This window comes from Sorex araneus, chromosome X (assembly GCF_027595985.1).
Source record: "Sorex araneus isolate mSorAra2 chromosome X, mSorAra2.pri, whole genome shotgun sequence".
NCBI classification, from domain to species: Eukaryota; Metazoa; Chordata; class Mammalia; order Eulipotyphla; family Soricidae; genus Sorex; species Sorex araneus.
The window spans coordinates 3,977,811-3,987,222 of NC_073313.1; positions in this window are offsets into that span (position 1 = coordinate 3,977,811).

Here is a 9,412-nt window from a genome sequence, read left to right on the forward strand (position 1 = left end):
TGTCTGTATGTGACTGTATATGTATGTGTGTGTGCATGTGTGTGTTCTATTTTTATATGTCTGAGTATGTGTCTGTCTGTGAGAGCATGTGCTTGTGTCTGTGTGCACATACCTGTGTTTGTGTCTGTATATATCTCCATTTGTGCGAGTAGATGTGTCTTATGTCTGTGTGTGTACTTAATTGTGTACTTGTGTGACTTTGTGTTTGTCATCTGTATGCATGTGTGTCTATGCAAATATGTGTATATATTTCTAAGTGTTCTGTATATGTCTATGTGTGCATGTGTTTGTACCTGTGTTTCTGTGGATATGTCTGTTTGTAGTAGTGTGCATGTATCTGTGTCTATGCATTTCCATGTGTCCATCTCTTGAGGAAAAAAGAGACGTTTCTACCTACCTCTTGAGTCAAGGCAGAAGGAGAAAGGTTCCTTCAAGGGACCCAACGGACCGGGGTTCCCGTGACAGGGAAACAGCTGCCTCTTCTCTAAACACTCCTGCACGAGTGAGCCTGCAGTCGCGGGAGAATGTACAGAGACTCTGGTGCACAGACCCCACTGCAAGGAAGGGACACAGCACAAAGCTTACAGAGCAGCTCAGAAGATATTGTCAAGTGTACAGATCGGACCAGGGCTGAGCCGCAGGACAGTGGGAAGGTGTCTGTCTGCCCTACATGCAACGGACCCAGGTTCAATCCCCGACATCCCCCAGGCCCCCCGCCTCTCCCGGAGTGACTCCTGAGCACAGCCAACAGTGAGCCCTGACCACAACCACGTGTGTGCAAAAAACCTGAAATATTAGTAATATTAAAATGTGCAAATTATTCTTTAAAATCAATGTGCAAGACTGCAAAACGGAGCCTAAACTTAGACTAGTCTCTCTTGTTTGTATGTCTATATTTGTATCTGTATGGGACTATATTTGTCTGTGTGTGCGTGTGTGTTCTATGTTTGTGTATATACCTTTGTATGTGTTTGTGTATGTTTGTGTTTGTATGTCTGTGTGTACGTGTGTGCCTGTGTGAGTCTCTGTGTTTCTGTCTGTGTGTTCACGTATGTGTCTTTGTATATGTCTGTTTTGTCTGTGTATGTCAGTGTGTCTGTTTGTGTCAGACTGTATATATCTGGTGTCTATATTTTTGTGTGTCTGTATGTATATGTGTACATGTGTATGTTTCTATATGTGTGTTTCTTTGTGCATGTGTCTATATGTGTTTGTGTGTTTGCAGTACTTGTCTGTGTATGTCTGCATATATGTGCACGTCTGTGTATATCTGTGTTTGTGTATGCATTTATGACTACTGTGCCGCGTGCGTAAAATTATCTATGTATATGTCCACATGTTTCTGTTTATGTCTGTATGTCTTTGTACATATCTATTTGTGTCTGTTTGCAGTGTTCCTGTGTATGTCTGTATGTTTGTGCATGTCTGTGTGCCTGTGTGTGTGACTATGTGCAGCGCATGTGTGTAACTGTATCCATGTCTATGTCCATGTGTCTGTGTATATGTCTCTGTGTTTATTTGTAAATGTGTGTTTCTGTTCTTACATTTGTGTATCTGTGTGTTCATGCGGGTGTTTGTGCATGTGTCTTATGTGTCTGTGTATATGTTTGTGTGTGTTTGCCTTTAGTGCATGGAGGTGTTTAGTATATCTGTGTGTCTGTGTGTGCATGCGCACGTGTCTGTGCTTCTGTGTGTACATCTTTGTATCGGTCTGTGTGTTATATGTGGGTATGGGGGGTCATGTCTGTATATATTTCTGTGTATGTATCTGTGACATGTCTCTGTGTGTCTGTGTGTGTTATGTCTGAGTATCTCTGTATGTGCACAAATGCGTATCTGTGTCTAAGTGTGTGTATGTCTCTGTTTATAAGTCTTGGTTGTCTATGTGTCTTTCTGCTTGTGTGCATTGTGTGTCGGTTTATGACAATATATAACTGTGTGTCTGTGTACATGCCTGTGTATGTCTCAGTGTGTTTGGATATGCCTCTGAGTGCCTGTGTATGTCTCTGTGAGTGCATGTGTCTGTGTGTCTATGCATATATCTGTGTATGTTTCTCTTTTGGTGTGTGACTCTGTTTGAGCACTGTGTCTGTGTATGTCTATGTGTGTCTGTGTATATATCTGTCTATAGGTCTGTGTTTGTGTATATATCTGTGTGCCTGTGTGTTCATGTGTCTGTCTTTGCATATATCTGTGTCTCTGTGTATATAATTTTATCTCTATATAAACATGTCTATGTGTGATTCCGTGTATTTGTATTTGTATCTGTGTATGCATATGTGTGACCCTGTGTGTATGTTTATTTATTGTGCTTATGTATGTCTTTGTATACATGTGTATCTGTATATGTCTGTGTGCATGTCTGCGTCTGTCTATATGTGTGCATCTCTCTTTGTCTCTGTATGTATCTGTGTATGACTGTGTGTCTCTGTCTGTATGTCTGTGTGTCTGAGTGGGAGAGTGTTCATGCACCTCTGTGTATATATCTGCGTCTCTGTGACTGTGCATGTGTATATGTCTGTGTTGTGTGCATGTGTGTTTGTCTGTATGCCTGTCTATATAACTGTCTCTATGTGTACATCTGTGTGCACATCTGTGTGTGCATGTGTCTGTGTATATGTCTGTGTGTGCATGTGTCTCTGTTTACACATTTAAGTGTATAACTGTTGTCTGTGTGTTTGTGTGTCTCTGTGATTCTGTATGTCTTATGTATGCATGTATCTGTCACTATATATGTCTATGTGTCACAGTAGGTGCACGTAGTTGTGTGTCTATGTCTATATCTGTTTGCGCAAGTGTGTGTGAATGTCTGCGTGTTTCTTCATGTCTGTGCATATGTGAGATATGTCTGTGTCTGTCTCCATGTGTGCCTATGTGTGTTGTCTGTGTGCTTGTGCATGTATCTGTGTGTTGCCTATGTATGTGTATGTGTATCTGCGTCTCTGGTTTGTGTATGCCTAATTGTGTATGCATGTGTCTGTATCAATACATATACCTGTGTGTCTGTTTGTGTATATTTCTATGTTTATTTGTGCTTATGTGTGCAGTATGTACATGTCTATGTCTCTCTGTGTGATATGCTTGTTTGTGTGTGCCTGTGTATGTCTGTGTTTATGTCTATGTGTTCGCACATGCATTTCTGTGTGTCTGTGTGTTCACGTGTCTGTTTATGCATAAATCTGTGTATATCTCTTTGGGTCTGTATCTGACTGTGTGTCTCTTTGTCTCTGTGTGCATGTGTGTATGCACATGTGTTCTTCTGTGTTTGTCTGAGTGTCTGTGTTTTTGTATATGTCTGTCAGTATGTTTGGGTGTCCATGTGTGTCTATTTATATGGTGTGTGTGCATCTGTCTATAAATATGTCTGGGTGTGCATAACTAAGCCTCTATGTATAATTCTATATATGTATGTCTCTATATGTCTGTGTGTATCTCTCTGTGTATATGTCTGTGTGTACGTATCTTGCATATCTGTGTGTGGTTATCTACATATCTGTATATATGTGTTTTTGTCAATTTTTGTCAATTTTTGTCTCTATGTGTGCATGTTGTGAGACTGTATATAATTTCATGTTGTGATTGTGCTGCATGTGGGAATATCTGTATGTCTGTGTGAGTCTGTACCTGTGTCTGTGTGAGTCTGTCTGTACCTGTGTCTATGTGGGCATGTGTGTGTCGGTGGGCATGTGTGTGTCTGTGCAGCACCACAAGAACGACCTTCCCTGTACTGAGACCCGCTTCCCTCCCCGCACAGCGCTGCTGAGAGCGCGTTGGTGTCTGCTCCAGCCGCAGGGCACAGGCCCAGGCAGAGCAGGCGCATCCCACATTTCTGACTTCCCGCAAATCCCAGGCATTTTCTGATCAAATGGGAGTTAGACAAGGTCCATCCAAACATTCTGCCCCAGAGTTAGGGCTCCAGGGAGGCTGAGATAATGGGAGAGACCTAGGGCAAACAGCCTGACAGGGATCTGCCAGGAACCCAATTTCCATCTCAAAGAGTCTGCAGGAAACCCCCCTTATCTCTAAAGTCTGCACCAGTTTCCCTATGAAAACCCCACAACAAAAACTACATTCCTTCCCACCTGGGGAATTTCTCTTCTTTTTCTCTTCTACTTTTTTTCCTTTGGTACTTAGGCTTTTACTTTGAAATATTTTCATTTAAATTATGTGGTTTCCCACAATAGGAGTCCTGTTTACACATGCACATAATTCCAAAACCACACAACTCAGCACCAGAGTAGTCCTCCCTCTCCCTTTGTTTTCTCTTCCTCCTTTCTAATAAAGGAGCCCATTAGCTAATAGGCTAATAAACTGAGGCTCTCTACTTTCTCTGAATCTGAGCGTCCTCAGACTCCCAACTTCCATTCCTAAAAACACAGGAGAGCTGGGACATGCCAACCAACAGAGACCCTCCGTCCTGCCTCATCTGCCTCACTGACCCCGAGGCGCGTGAGAAATGGGGTTCCCCCCGGGTTATTCCCACCAAACCCTTAAGGACTGGCAGACGGTAAGGATCAGAACATGCTCAGAGCCAGTAGAATGAGGACCGTATCCCGTTTTGCCCTGCATCCACCAGAAAATCAACCCTACTGGATGGAATAAAGTAGATTCACACGTCCCTCCTCGTTTCCATCTCGAATAAAACAGAATCGGACACCCCTACTCGTTTCCATCTACGCCTTTTCACCTCCGGACCCTGGAGTGCGCTGCGTTTTCGGCTCTGCTTGGTACCCGCGTGGGCTAGCTAGCGCCTTACCTTCCTGGGCAGGGCCGCGCAGCGTGATTTCCTCACAAAGTCTCCTGGGGCGGCCTCTCCTGGCCACGCCCCCCGCCCCCACACCTGTTCCCTCTGGACCTTCCGCAGGAGGCGCCCAGCGGAGAGGCGGGGCCTCGCTGAGGGTCGGCCGGGCCCCGTCTTCCGGTTCCGGGCACGGAGGCCGGCCGCAAGGGGGCGGGAGGTATGGAAGCGATCCGGGCTCCTATTGGTCGAGCGGAGCGAGAGGCGGGCCTTGCGGGGCCCTGGCACTGCGATAGGCGGGGCGCGCTTGAGTGGCGCCCTGCCGTCCCCGCGCCAGAAGCAAGGGGTGTTAGGCGGGAAAGGGAGTTGGGCCCCCCAGGTGTAGGGCTTAAAGCGCGGCCCGGGAGAGCGGGCCCAGGTGGGCAGGGTGGGCTCTGGGCGGTAGCGGGGAGGCGGGCCCGTCACCTGGCCTCGGTGCTGTGTCCGGCCGGGGGCTTAGGGCGCACGCCCCGGACCCCAGGGCTCCGCAGACGGGCCGGCGGCCCCTGCACCCCGTGGAGCTCCAGGCGCCTGCTCTGAGCGCGCGGCTGCAGCGACACACTGGCGTCCGGGCCGTGTGTGTGTTTCTGTGTGTGTACACAATGACACAATGGAAAGTGTTCAGGATTGTTGCAGGATGTGTGTGTGTATATGTATGCACAATGAAAACAGTTCAGGGTTGTTACAGGATGGCAGTTTGCAGGGTTGCATGGTGCAGCATCCCAGGGAGAGGTGTGTGTGTGTGTGTGTGTGTGTGTGTCTGTGTGTGTGTCTGTGTGTGTGTGTGTGCACGATGTAAAGAGTTTAGGTTTGGGTTGTGTGTGTGTGTGTTTATGCACATATGCACAATGGAAAGAGTTCAGGATTGTTGCGGGATGGCAGTTTGTATGGTTGCATGCTGCATCAACCCAGGGAGAGGTGTGTGTGTGTGTGTGTATGCACAAAGGAAACAGTTCAGAAGTGTTGCAAGATGGCGGTTTGCAGGATTGCATGCTACAGCAACCCAGAGAGTGGTGGTATGTGTGTGTGTGTGTGAGTGTGTGTGTACACACAATAGAAAGAATTCAGGTTTGGGGTGTTTGTGTTTGTGTGTGTACAATACAATGCAAAGAGTTCAGAATTGCTGCAGGATGGCAGTTTGCAGGATTGCATGGTGCAGCGCCCCGGGAAGGGGGTTCTATCGATTATATAGATGCAGCCTCGCTCCGGCCAGGCCTGGGGGTCAGGGTCCGCAGTTTCAAACCTGCTAAAGCATCAACGTTTCTATCGGAGCTTTGGGACTGCGGCCCCCATCGACCCCGGTGCTCTTGCAAATTGGGATGCGTTCCAGTGGGACCCTCGGGAATTCGGATCTCTGCAGATGTTACTTTTCTCTACCCTCTCTCCACCTCCCAAAGTTACATAAAAATCTAGGGAAAATAATAAACTAAGAACAGTGGGGGGGAGGGGCGAATGCTTTGACCTTATCTGTGTTTAGGTCACCCAGGAGCCCACCCTGCCCGCAACCACCATGTCCTGGAAGCACCGGGGGGCTGATATCTAGGGGCGCAACAGGGCCAGAACAGGGAGACAGAGCTGTCTCAGGGGCCACTCCCACAGACCCCAGGGGTGAACCCGGCAAGGAGGGGCCAGATGCGAGCCCGCCTGAGCCCCCGCCGAGCTCTCTTCAGCTGTCGCATGGTGGGCGGGGGCAGAGCTCAGCCTCGGGGCTGCAGGAATCAGGAATCGCCCCTTCCCACAGGAGCTGGCCGAGGCGTCAGTCACCCAGAAGGAGAGCAGAAAGCACAGCGGCTCTGCAGCGCGGACCCCTTGGCGCGCACGGAACGATGGAGCTGGGCTGGGGGCTGAGGGCAGGCGGGCCCCTTCCCTCGGCCCCGGACAGCGTGGGGCTCGCGCCTCCTTCTCCTGCCTCCCTCCCACAGGCCACAAGCCCCCTCCACCCCTAGGGACCCCGGGCGGGAGGACGCGCCTGCCTGATTCCCGGGGCGCGCGGCCCCGCGTTCCCGGACACACCTCGGGTGGGGATCACTAGGAGCGCGCTGGACTGCAACCCCCGGCTCCACTGCACACTCGTACCTGCCCCTGTCCCTCCCTGGGGTCAGCGGAGCCCCAGCAAGGACAGCGCGCACGGATCCCTTAATTCGTCAATGCCTGTTATATAGTTACAATTTCCTGATGTAGGTTCAAAAAATCCAAACTTGCATTGGCGTCATGCCAAAGCCCTGTAACATGTTTCTTGATTCATTCCCACGGATATTTGGTCTTTTATATTTCATATCAGTAACACAACTCCAAATGAAATTATAATGACATCGTAACTTGGATTGAATCAACAAAAATGAAGGTTATTTAACAATAAATACCCGTTTCCCAACACCAATACCCATAATACAATTAGTAATCATACAATTAACACAAGTCACATTCCAAATTACCTGTTGTAACGTGATATTAGCATACCCAAACATAAATGCCCAAGGAAGTGGCACGCATACTTCAATGGATTCATCAGTTTGAGCGGCACCATAACCTAGAGAGAAGTCTACATTTTGTTTGTCCTGGCTGCCCGTGACAGGCCGCAATTTTTCCACATTATTTGGAAAAGAATCATTGTTCTACCCTACGGCCAAGTCCATTTTCCATATTCCATTTGATATCCTTCATTCATCAAACCACACAGCGCGTCTGCGACCTTCCATTCTCCATAAATGTTGTTATCTGGTGTGTGAGGATGCCAACAAAACCAGGCAAGATTGTGCATTGTCCAAGAACGGCCCTGTAAGCTTTTGCAAGGGGACTATACAACAGACAAAGATGGTACAATTGTTGCAGAACATATTCCGAAATCTAAAGGTGGGTGAGATTCTCTATGGAAGTGAGACCGTTTAGAAAACCGTGTTCCATTAATGGTAACAATAGTAGTTAAATTCTTCCAATATATTACATGATCCTATAAGCCCAAACATCCCAAAGTCCCATTAGTGGAAGAGTCCCTCTCTAAACAAATAGGGGTTCCTCGAGATATACTGGAGAAAGAAATATCTGACTGGTGCCATATAATATGTGCAGCCCTCATTCCCCAGCCTACTGAGTAGCATTATTATAAAACTGAATCTGCTCTCCTGCCCAAGTGGCTAACTGCAACACTGGGGGATCTGGAATGGAAGTCCAAAACGTGTCTGCCCTTGCTGAACTAAGGAGCATCAGCTGGACATTCTGAACCTTGTTTAACAATTTGTCTGGCAAATTCTCTAGGAATATGAAACTACTGGCAGAGGCTCCTGCTGTTCTGATGGTGAAGTTTATGGGAGCGGAGAGAGGCTTGAGCTTGGGAAAAGAATATTTCAGTTGCTTTGTCAGACAGAACATTTCCCTCCGAAAGAGGTCCAGGAAGGCCAAATGTGCACAGATATATCCAAAATAACACAGATGAGTTCACTGATGAATAACAGTTTGGATTTGGTTAAAGAAAAATCCTGTACAAGATGATTAGAATGTCCAATATACAGAACAGTTTCAATAGCAAGTAAGGCTCGTACAAAATATTGACTGTCAGAATAGAGATTAAAAGGCACCTCATTACACAATTTAAGACCAGGAAGCACAGCATAAAGTTCAGTTTCCTGAGCAGAAGTGCAACCTGTCTGCCAAACCTTAGTGCCCGCGTCTGTTTGTACCACGGCTCAGCCATTAGAAGATCCATCAGTAAAAATTAAACCAGCATTAATAATGGACTGTTGAACTGTAGTACGTGGAAAAATAAAGGGATGAGTCACCATAAAATGTAAAATCGTGTCCTGTAGTAAATGATAGGAATAGTAGCTGAATAATTTACTAAGGTGATGTCCCATGAATTCGAAAATTGACTTCACCAGTTTTGCTTGTCTTTATCAAAAGGGATTCCAATTGCTCCTGGGTCTTTACCAAAATATAAATTAGATTGTTTTTGATGCAGGGCAATTAAAGCAATAACCATCTCATAGTAAGGAGTTCAAACCTCCCATGGGGATGCTTGTAAATGAATCCATAAAAAGGGCTTATCCTGATATAGTACTGCTGCAGGAATATGGGAAGTGACTATAATATATAAAGGCCACGGATGAGTATAATTACAATATCCAATGGATGGAGCCAAAATGGCTTGTTCAACCAATTTCAGTGCTCTCAGCCTTGAGGGCTTAATGTCCGAGAAGAACTGGGATCCGAATCTCCTTTAAATATATCACACAGTGGATTAAGCATGCTAAACACAAGGAAGGCCTAATCCAGTTAATGTCCCCAAGACGGTTTTGGAAGTCAGAGTCCATAAACTGTCTTTTCTAAGGCTTAAGTTTTGCATTTTAACCTTATCTGTAAATAACTGATAACGTAAACCAGAATAAGGCTCCTCCTTGCATTGTACTTTCTCAGACAAAATAAAAAGCCCAGCTTGAGTTAAAACAATTGTCAAGTTTTTAAAAGTAGTTAATAATTGATCTTCATCGGTATGGACAATTAATATATCATCCATATAGTGAATAATATAACTAGCTGGTTATTGCTTTTGTATTGTATAGCCTGTGCTACAAACTTTTGACATAATATGGATCTATTGGCCATTCCCTGAGGCAAAACTCTCCATTGATATCTCTTCAT